This window comes from Poecilia latipinna, unplaced genomic scaffold (assembly GCF_001443285.1).
Source record: "Poecilia latipinna isolate Pla-1442-1.1 unplaced genomic scaffold, P_latipinna-1.0 Scaffold573, whole genome shotgun sequence".
In the NCBI taxonomy this organism is placed as follows: domain Eukaryota; kingdom Metazoa; phylum Chordata; class Actinopteri; order Cyprinodontiformes; family Poeciliidae; genus Poecilia; species Poecilia latipinna.
This window is the reverse complement of record NW_015113189.1, coordinates 407708-419429: the sequence shown is the minus strand read 5'-3', so window position 1 is coordinate 419429 and position 11722 is coordinate 407708. Positions and strand designations below refer to the sequence as shown.

Here is an 11722-nt window from a genome sequence, read left to right as displayed (position 1 = left end):
TTTTAAAGCGACTTTTGTGACAATATTATAAGTTGAAGATGGAAAAGTTTTAGTTAAAACTCAGACCAGGTTCATTTCAAGGGCTGAATGTGCTTGTTTCTTGATTCATGCATCATTTCTTTAAAGCAGTCAGACTTTCTTTTGGTGATTTAAAGCTGTCTTGACAAATTCATGCTACATTATTTTCAGCACCATATTGTAGAAAAACAGGGATTCGTTCAGTGTTGCATACTGTGGGTTTTATCTCCAGATGTTTTCTTGGGAAGGACAGAAGAGTTTCTTCAGATAAATGAATTTCAGGGGAAATGTTATAATAAAGATTAGAGATAGAAACTACAGATTTGGATCCCAACTCAATCAATATTTACGATACCAGCAACAGCTTTTTGTAAAGTACACCACACAAATGCCCATTTGGTCAAGCTGCTTGACCTTATTTAGGTTGTCCCAATCTGATTCAGAAAATGTTGCCACATGCAGAGACAAAGCAAAAGAGAGCATGTGATGAAGCCTAATCTGTTTGGCCACGTCGTCGCCTCAAGCAGGTTTGTGGTCTACTGTGAAAAACAGAAATACGTCTGAAACTCCAACAAAAAAAATATCACAGTATTAAAATCAAAATTAAAAACATTACACAAGAAGCTAGACCAAAACGACTTAATCTTTTGAATACCTTGATGCACATGCCTAAATCATGTCTCCTTAGTGTACAAACATTTATTTCCCTGCTTTATGTCTCAAACCATCCCTCTGAGCTTTAACAGTACAGCACACATGCATACGTGTGTAGAAACAAACCAGAAACTCTGAGCTACACAGTTACACATCTTTTTATTTTTTCTTTTCAGCAGTGCTGATGTTGGTGCACTCAGGTAATCACATATTTTTAAGCCCCTGTGGGTTGTTAAAATTAGAGTAAAAAAATAATAAAGGAGAAACAGCACCAGCAGGAATAATGAAAGCAGAGGGAAACTGGGTTTACAACGGTTTCTGCAGAACTTTTATCATGCATCGCTCTGGCGTATAAAAAAAGCCATTTTTATAAATACAGTTGAAACCAGAATCTTGCATACACCTAATAAAAAGGCACAGCCTTTTTTTCCCTTCACCGTCTAAAGTTAAATCAGAAAAATAAATGTAGATGTGATGCCATAAAAGTGAGACACTTGAAGTTATCTGGACATAAAATGAACATCCAAATATAATTCTAATTTCCAAGATTACAAAATCTCTTCTCTCTCATGTTAGTAGCTCAATTAGTCTGGTTGCTTATTAACATAGCCAGCCTGCAGCAGGCTGATTATTTTACCAACAGACAACAAGAGAAGGGAAAGTCCATCCATCATCTTCTGTATCTGTCTGAAATGCAACCTCAGATATTCCTAGAGCACCAACACACTGTAGTTTATTCTAGAGGACTCCAAGGCATTCCCAGGCCAGAGGGGATATAAAATCCCTGAAGCAGGTTTGGGCTTGGCGCAGGTTCTGGGAAAAAACCTCCAATATCAATCCAAGTGACCAAATATATGATTGGCATGTAGAATTAGCATATTTGAAACTTGGAATCTACCAAATAGCCCATGCAGGCATTTCTTTAATATTGTAATGATTAGTTCGATTTGATATATAGTTTTATTTACAAACGGTCCCTGAAAGATTAGGGTAGAAAAAATATAAATTGCACCATGCAGGTAAGCAATGCATATATGACTGGGTGAAGGGGCAAACTGAATTTAAACCAAATGCTTCTCTGCTGACCATAAACAGAAACCCCAACCCAGACAAACAGAAATCCACACAATGCGTTGCATTGCTTCCCATATAATTAGACATAAAAGCAAATTAGAAACAAACTGTCAGCAATGAATAGCAGCAAACAAATTGTCATTCTTTAGAAATGGGAAATAATGGATCAATTACAGAGGTTAACATTAGAACATGATAATACAGCAATCGCTGAAAGTAGTAACTAGAAACAGAAAGCCTGAAATGTCTGACTTCTACAACAAAACTAAAATTTAGGCTTTGCATCATTTCCTTTGACAGTCGATTTCACCTGCATTATTGATTTTACTGGATTAAATACAAACAAAAAACACAAGCCAAATAAAAAGGTAATGAAAAACTTGAAATTATGAAAATGAGATTAATTTTCTCATAAAATACAACCATTATTACAACAGGGTGACTTTATCCAAAAAAGCAGCAGATTGCACTTAATATCCGTCAGGTGAAGGGAATGAGATCAGTAATAAAACGTGCAGTGATTTACTCTCTGGCAGGGCGAAGTCAGTGTGAAGCAGAAATACAAAGTGATGTTGGGAGTGAAATTGGAGAGGGACCGAGCCGCAGCAGTTACACATCTTTTCATTCCCACGACTGAGGGAAGCGTGCAAATGAAAGACATGGATACGGACAGACGGCGAGAGAGAGTCCGGGGTACCAAGAGACAAACAGACCCCCCGATCAGCCAGGCGAATGTGTGAACAGGCGATCAACAGATGATTAGCAGATGTCACCTCGCTGACTCGGCCCTGCCATGACATGTTATCTGAATGAGGCAATTAAAAGGCCCGTCACAGCGGCCGCCGGGGGAGGACGACGTCCGTGGAATCGCTTGGACACATTTAAGCCTCAGCTTCACCGCGCAGGTCTTTGATTGCAACAATGTGCTGATTTCCTGAGTCTATCAGAGCAATGCATGTCACTGTCGGCACTTGGGAGAGGCAGCTGTCAGCTTCTTTGCAAGCAGGACTCGAGAAGTGACAATGGTGGGATGAGAAACTCTGGCGTTTAGCTTGTTTCTGTGGTTTCATGGCTTTCGAGCAGAGGTTAAGAGAAAAAGAGGAAACAATGGCAGAGTTAACTCACCAGGAACTCCATTTTTTCTTGACCCAACAGCTCAACCAGTGGCAAGTTTCCAGTTCAGTTTCACTTAAAACGGTTTGTTCTCCAGAGCACGAAAACGTCTAGTTTTGCTGCAAGTGTTTTATTATTTTTTTTCCCAAGACATCAAACTGTATCCTGCATTTTCTGTGCTTGTTGTGTATGACACAAGCACAGGTGAAAGTCAGCCCAATCAAGGCAGTGTGCTCTTTCCAGCATGGTGCATTTGCTGTTGCAGGACATTTGAGCTCCAAACAGAGAAAAGTTACAATACACATTGATTTTCAGCCAAAACCACTGGGAATTTCCCATTACCCTTAATGGTAACACTTTATTTGAAGGGGGGTGAATAAATTTGACATGACACATGTCGTGAACATGAATAAGCCTTCATGAATATTTATGACTGTTGTCATAAAGCGTCATTCGGTAAATTATGACACACTTAATACAAAGTTGACATTATTCAAAATGTCTTTGTTATGACAACTTGACATTAACCAAGAAATCATTACTGATATAAATTTGTTATAAAAGTATTACTGATTGCACTTTAAAAATGAGGTAACTTTATGTTATTAAAGGTAAAGTTTAAACAGTAATGATTTCCTTCGGTAAATTATGACAACAGTCATAAATATTCATGAAGGCTTATTCATGTTCATGACAGGAGTTATGTCATGTTTATGACAGTGTCATGACAGTCTTATTCACCCCCCTTCAAATAAAGTGTTACCCCCTTAACACCAGCCTCACAAATAAATCCTGAAATTTATAAAATAAAGAATTGCAGTTTTCCACAAAAAAAAAACAGCAAATTCTAGTCAGAGCAGAGATTGATCAGCAAATCTGCCCTACAAATACAAATTAAAAGAAAAATGACTGAAGTTTATGAAGGTGGTGATGATTAGGAACAGTTAATCATAAACAAGTTGTAATTTGGGGTTTCTTTTTTTATTACTTAAAGTAATTTATAAAGCAAAAACTGCAATTTCACTGTTTCAGATTTGATAAGTAAAACAGAATCTGACTTTTTTGTGAAACCAGCAGAAACATTATTTCGCCCATTTCCTCACTGCACAACAACTCCCATCAGCTTTCAAAAAATGTTTGTCGATTAGTTAGTATCAGAGAATATTTTGTCCTCTAGTACGCATAAATATATTCAGGTTTTGCTTTAAATTTGCTTGTATACCTCATTTAAATTTGAGCCAGTTGCATCAGCACAATCATTATCATTTAACCATCTAACTTAAAATACAAAAAGCAATTTTATGAAAGCCACAGCTTTCATTCGGGTGGTTAAAATGCAACTTGGAATACAAATGAGCTTCCTTCTCTCTCTCTAAAAATGTCGTTGAGGCTAAATTTCTGTTTTTAATATATTGGGCATATTATCCATTTTGCACACCCGCAAATGAAAAATTGTGCAAATGAAAAGGATGCAGATCCCTGTGGACATAATGAGCAGAAATGCCGGTAGAGGTCACGAGTGGAGGAACATAAACACTCACACTGCTAAAGACGTCTGCATGGATCGAAACACAGGCAGCTGAGCAGAATGCATAATCAACAGGCTGCTTGATATTTCCACAGCCATGATTTAATAACCTTTTATGGATGAAAGCAGCTTCCTCATGTAGGGAACACAGTAATTATGATACCGGCACTGAGGCGGTAAGGAGGGCGAATATAAGAGTTGAAAACAGTTTGTGTTTTGACTGAGAGAGATATTAACATCTGCAAATGGACATGCATGCAGACATAGATGTGACACATTTAATTTAAAGTTTAAGTAAAAGAAGAAGCCTTGTTTTTTAACGTTTGCACAGGTAAAGAGCATGAAAAAGGCTAGTAGATGTTTTTTGAAGCAGGTGTGATTGTTCATGTTTAATAACTAGAATGTAGCGCAGGAGCTATATTCCGATATTCTGCTGAAGTAGGAAAGCTGCAGTAGCTGTTAGGTAAAATAAACCCCATTCATCTCTGCTGTTACATTTGGGATAGGAGCAATTACAAAACAATGTACTAGATTGTCGCACAGGTACAGACAATTACAAAGGACGTGCAAGCTGATGTAGCGCTCAAACATTTGCAATTTAAATGCAAAAATCAGGATCCGATAGGTTCTTCAGGCACTGCACAATCAAAAAGACATGGCTTTTGAGAAAAACAAGTGTTTGTAGGATCCTTCTGTGGACCAAGTGTACTTTGCATATAAATCCCATTTGACAAAAAGAACAAGTATTTGGTTTGTATTTTAGAACAGTTTTGTGAAACAAGAGGTTGTTCCTCTGGACGGAGCAAAAACAATTCATACAAATACGACGTTTCCAACCATTAAGACTTAAATACAAGCAGAGCGATCTTAAACTGGGTCCCTAAATTATGAGGAAGGCCGTGAGAACAAGCCCCTGCCTTCATGTGTAAATGATGTGTGTGCGTTAAAATGTGCTGTACACACTATACGATGCAAAAGTTTGGATAGATCAATAAGGAGCTGGCCATGGAAATGTCAGCAGCCCCACAGCAGCTCCAAAGCACTCCATCACATGATTAATTACCAAAATGACAACAAAAACGATCACACATCCATTTTCCCACCGTATTCATGTCTGATACACAGCAATACTGATAAAATCAAGCCATATGAAAGACAAAGCAGCCAATGACTACACCATAATCATGTTGGTACCTCAAAAGAAACCATAATCTCCGTAGAAAAAATTATCTTGTTTCAATGAGATAAGAAGTTTTGTTTCCTCTGATAAAGAGATACTTTCTTATCTTAAGGAAACCGCAGATTATAGCAGGGCCGCCTTTATCAGTTTGCATACAAATCAGCTCTCAATTCATCATTTTGTGATCGTCATACATTTAATTCACCTAAAAAACAAAAATAGTCATGTTTGTAAAACATGAAAGAAAATGTACTTTTTTATTCAGTGTGGAAAATGCTGTCATTTTCTCGAAGATGTTCTTCATTTTCTCTGGAAAGTGGAACAATATCTGGCAGCAGTGGATGAATTTCAGTTCCTTCTGCTGATGCTGAGGAGGCAGTGAAGCTGAAAAACCATTATTCTGCTTTTATCACCCAAGTCTTCATTCAGCACAGCCTCGGTCGTCCTCTCTGAAAGCAGCCTCCGCTATCTGCTCATCTTTGACTAGATTTCAAATTGCAATGCCTATTCATCTTAGACCGGGGTGTAAATGGTATTCATGGTGCAGTTCTGGCGAAACGGAAGAAAATGGACTTCACCCAGAGGAAGACAATGAGAAAAAGAAACCGCTCGCTGTGCTAACGACGCCGATGAGAGGACTGGGACAATTCGGCTCCGTGCTTGAGTGGTCGTGTTTCTTCAAAATGTGTGTTTTAGAAGCAGCTTTTTGAATCCGAACGTCAAAACACATCCCGAATCGCAGTGTGACATGTGAGCTGTGTTTGCAGAGGAGGTGGTGCTCCTGGCGATTGAGGCCTCCATATGTTGAGCATTTGTTTACTCAGTCATTAGAGGGCTCTCCACTCTGCCAGACTGCACTGTTGTCTTAGGCGACGCACACAACGCTCTTTTCTTCTTTTCATCTCCAACCTCTCGGGCACAGCAGCCACAGGAGAGAGAGAGTGGGGAGAGTCCACAGGAAATTAGGAGTGTGACAAGATAAAACCCAGCATTCATCTGATATCGTTTCCAGGCAACTAGTAAGTACAGCAGAGTGACATTAAAAAAAAAAAAAAAAATCTTTTAAATGCAACGCAATGATATGGAGACCCGTCACACTTGACTTTAGCTCCAAGACAACTCAAGAATCCTGCGTTTACTTTGCCATAACTTGTATACGTAAGGTTATCTATCTGCCGAGTGGATGTTTCACCATCACTCTGCACAACGCTGCCGGGAAGATGCATCTATCGAACAATGTGCTTTTATGGGTTTCCACATCACCATGTCCTGATAAAGTGTTATTAAAGTAGCTGCATCAGCCAAGAGAGTCACAAAGAAACTCATAAAAACTCACCCTGTTGAACAAACGCTGCTCATTTCTAACTTATCGCAGGTAATGAAAGTGTCAAGCAAAAACAAAGGGAGATGAACAAAAGGAAAAACAAAAGCTTCTTAACATTTTACAGGGTTTTGGTAAAGCTGAGAACAACGCTGCAGTTCTGAGATATTATTACGTTTTCTCAGCAGTAATTTAAAGGATAAAATTAAGTGTTTCGATTAGTAAAGATGGAGTATGTAACTTTTATTTAAAAAAATGTTCTTATATATTTGTTAAAACTGCCACTATGTGGTGACAGTAAGAAAAAGATCAAACTCCTCCATTTTCTCCTACTGCTACTATTGCCAACTGAAGAATGCAACTGGTCAAAATCAACCAATCAGAGCTAGGAGGAGTGTCTTAACACTCCTGTCAATCATGCTCATGTACTCGCTGCTAAATGTGTTAATGGTGGAGAAATGACTTAGCATTTCAGGAAAACCACTTGTCCACCATCATTGCTATCAAGAAGAAGCTGCAGCACAACAGAGACCAAGGCAGGTTTACATCAGCAATGCTACAACACCTCCAGTATCTGAGCCTTCAATGTTTATACTTAAACAAGCTAAATAAATGTAAAACTTCAACTGCAAATGCAAACCAAAAACCCAGAACTAAACTCAATTTTTAGTCAATGAAAGAAAACTATTTTTAATTCCCCAGTTCTCATAGCAAACACTGCAAATCTCAAGGCAGATTTCATGCTGCCCTCATGATCTACAGATATAAACAAACGAGTCATTAAAAATGTGAGAGATTTTTCTGATGGACAGCAATAAAAGAAGATGAGTGTCCCTGCTGGTTAGAAAAAATATATATAACTTCAAGATAAAATAAGATAAGATCTCCTTCACCTGCTGATGTCGACGATTTCTACAAATTATCACATTTTTCTTCCGTTAAGTTCAAGTGAGAACAAGGAAGACCGATCAATAACTGTTTTGTTTAAAGAAATCTGACAGTAAAAGTGTGTGGTAATTCCTCAAGTGAGTAGTCAAAGTAAGATTTTCCAACAACAGTAGACTTGATAGTGCAGCAGCATACTGTCATCCTGTCCAATCTAAACTATCTCCACATGATGAAGCACCCTGATGTAACAATCCCTGCAAATGAAATCACACACAGAGCCAACCTGGAATGATCACTGTTGGCAAAAAGGGAAATTTATTTATTTATTTTTATGATTACCTTTCAACGCACTGTGGCTCAGAAATCCACCCCATCAAAAGGACTGTAAGCACATGTAATGTGCATGCACCCCATGGCTCTTCAGCACCATTCGCAGCCTGGATGTGACCTCAATTGCACACAAAGAGCAGCAGAAAATCGTGCTTCGATATTTGCTTTAACGTGTTGAACCAGACGGCGCTACTACTGCAAACAGAGGGTTGATCACTGTTAAAAACAACCAAAAACAAACTAGGACATACATTTGCAAAAATACTGAAATTCACCACAGCATGAATATGTTTGATGTTGCTTATATTTAAATGCAGGAAATCAATAAATTTGCCGTTTGAGTTTAAGAGCGCCATGTGTCCAAAATGAAGAGCTTGATGGTGTGATGACCAAACCTTTCCGGTGGTCGAATTGGAGGGCTCTGCACCCAACTGTGTGACTCATTTTAAAAAGAGGTTCTTTTAAATTCAGCTTCCTTCACTCTGCACAGACATGATCGTTGCCTAAACAAATCAGAGGTTTCTGGTAGCACTTTTGAGCAGTCTGAGATCATGCCCTGATGCTAAACCTGTCCTGACTCCATCTGATTGCCTGTAAACACTTTGGCCTTTTAATGCAGCAACATGACTTGTTGCATGAACCTGATCTTTTCAAGCACATTGATGCAAAGCTGAGGGCAAGCACTTTTCCAAATGTGGATCTGGGACACAGGGTGTGCACCATTACCCCGCTGTTCCCACCCACAGCCTCTGCAGTGATAGTAATGAGTCATTTCACCTATGATGGCAGCTGATGTTAAGGCTCTCTGACAGGCGGTGCTTTCTTGAATTTCATGTTTCATCTTGGGCTGTAGTTTGAAACAAAAAAAAAAAAGGTTAACAAATGAAAAACAGTACATCTGGATGCAGAAGGTGTGGGGTACTGCTCAGTTTACCAGCTATAAAAAATCATTTTAGACAGGATAGATTCCAGCAAGCCTGTTTACAATTTACTCTCATTTCAAAGACAATATTTGACTTCAATAGAAACAGATTCATGTGAACATGTGAAAATAACTCCTTAAAAATCTTTAAGGAGGAGGAAAGCATTTCTAAAAATGCAAGTATTTTCCGTGCTTTCACAGAGCTAAATATTTAGCAAAATACCTTTTTCAGTGAGGACAGAAGCAGAAAGAAGCATGAAAATATGGAGAGCCACTTCAGCCAGAGTTAAATAAATGAAGAAATAAGTAAGCATATAATTAATTGTCCTCTTTATTCATCTTCTTTCCAATAATTACCTTATTTGTTTATTTAATTTTGGCTGAAATGGCTCTCCGTATAGAACCACTTGATGGATAATATATGCTCATAGAAACCCACCAACATGAATCACAAAATGCAGATATCTAAGACTTTACAGCTTCTTAGTTGAACATTAAAAAGAAGCTACTGAGAAGTTCTTCAGTGTATGAAATGATTTTGAGTAAACTCATGTTTATAAACCTGCAAGCTGCTGAATAAGATTGGCTCTTTGTGCTTGCCGGATGTTTGTTAAGACAATCCCAGATGTAATTTTCACTCCAATGGAGCTCCTGTGGCCTCTAAAGAAACCCGGAGGCCACAGAAAGTAAACAGAAAACAGAATGTGTCTCAGCCTTTAATATGCCACTAGATTTTGCGGCAGCATAAGACGGAAAATTCGACCCAAAATCTCCTGCAGGCTGTGTTGAAAAAAAATATGCCAGGTGTCAATTCCAATCATGACAACATCAGCGAGCCAATGTGCAGAAAAGCAGCAAAACAAAATCGCTCTGACTGGTGATTTTTCTAGTTAGCTGGAGGATGTCTGCACCTGTTCACATAGACTCAATTAAACGGGCATTGTTGAAGCACAGCTTTACATTTTTATGTTGAATCGAAATGTATTCAAAAAGATAAATGATGTTTCACAATCTCTATAAAGCAATTTAAAGAAAAAAAGAAAACCTTCAAATGAGTTTTTATGTTCTGACCTTTTTACAGATTGCTTGAAAATGCTTCGGACAATTAAATTGATCAGCGATGAAATCCCCTCTCATTCGAGGGGAAGCACACTTTTGCAGTGCACTTAGAAAAAGGGCACGAGCCACTCAAAACGGATCAAATCCTGCTGGAGCTAAACAGACGCGCCGACCTTCAGCGCTCCTCCCTGAGAACCTGAAATCAAAAGTTACCAATAAGACCTGACAAACCAGAGCCGCAGTTTCAGAGGAACACTTCGATTTATCATCGAACATTTCCTGCCACCATGAAAGTGACAGGAGCACTTATGAAAAGCGTGACTGATAATTGCAGCCGTCTGAAACTCGGCAGCTTTTACATGCGATTGCAACCGATATCAGCTGTCGCCATTAGAGCGAAACAAGACTGGAGATGAAATGGGGGTGGGAGATAAACTCTCAGTGACAAACCAATTCGATGCAAATGAAAAAGCTTTTAAATTATATATGTATGATATAGATATGCAGCTGGCTGTCAGAGTAAATGTCTGGAAAATACAGTGTTTTACTTCCAGCCCAGCTTCAGTTTCCTGAAACCAAATGCATCTTGATCAGTATGGCGTCACGCTCACCGTTGGGCAGCATCGCATCATAAAAGCTGAACGTCACTCTGAACGTCTTCTCCACATGACGCCTCTTTGGCCATCTACACAATGTTTCCCCTCTCCTAACCAATCTATATGTGTTTAAACATTCAGCATCACTTTGGCGATGGAGCCCACCTGTGGGCTGCGGATTCCTGAAAATTCACAAAGACCTACGATTCAGTCAGACTGCCTTTTAAAGAAATTATATTGATTTTATTGATCATCTTCAATAACCTAAAGTGTTTAGGTACCTTTACTTTGTACTCTCTCTATCTGACAAAGCAAATCTAGTCATTATTTTCTAATACATTCAAATGATCTAAATGTTACACCGTCTCTTACATCCATTCTTCTTTTTCCCTGCTTGGTGTCTAAGAGTTTAGTCATAACATTTTCACAATATTTAAGCTTCACAGATTTAAAAAAAATTGCAAAAGATAAAAAAAAAACAACAAAGAAATGTGTGTTTTTTTAATAAAAAATGTCGAAATGCAGAGAAAAATGTTGAAATTTAGAGAGAAAAAATGTCAGATTTGTTTCTTCAGAAACCCTCGTCCTCTTCTGTACTTCTTAGATGTCTGATGTAAAAAAAAAAAATTATTATTTAACAAAGAGTGTCATTATCACCTGATTTCCTCTCCTGGCAAATTATGTACAATTTGTGATTCTGCTTGTGCTTCACAGGAACATGCCCACCTGTTAATGTTATGTTTTTCGAAGTGATTATACAAGGCCGTGATTCTGACTCACAGCATCATCACGTCAACATCCCCCACTTCTATTAGAGTTCAAGAAGGAAATTGCAGGAAACATCGGGTACTTATCGAGGCGACTGTTGGGCACGCAGTGTTCACAGAGGATAAGTCAGATGTGAAAAACCCACTCTGGAGTTAAGCATATGCAAACAACTGCTTCTGAAGAGCCAAATATTCCAAAACTCAAAAAAAAAATTAAAAAAAAAAAAGTCAGCCCAGAACACAGACGAGAGAAAACACCTGTTCTGTTCGCC

The 11722-nt window shown here is 38.5% G+C and overlaps 1 long non-coding RNA gene across 1 annotated transcript in view; it reads right to left on the bottom strand.

The window, feature by feature from the left end:
- Nucleotides 1-4746: 4746 nt before the first annotated feature.
- LOC106953299 (uncharacterized) overlaps nucleotides 4747-11722 on the bottom strand; it is a 32428-nt gene continuing 25452 nt past the window's right edge. Inside the window, exons 3-5 of the long non-coding RNA XR_001426177.1 lie at nucleotides 8884-8953; nucleotides 8116-8301; nucleotides 4747-6476 (exon numbers count right to left, since the gene is read on the bottom strand). This is a non-coding gene — a long non-coding RNA (uncharacterized LOC106953299). The remainder of the gene's footprint in view (nucleotides 6477-8115; nucleotides 8302-8883; nucleotides 8954-11722) is intronic.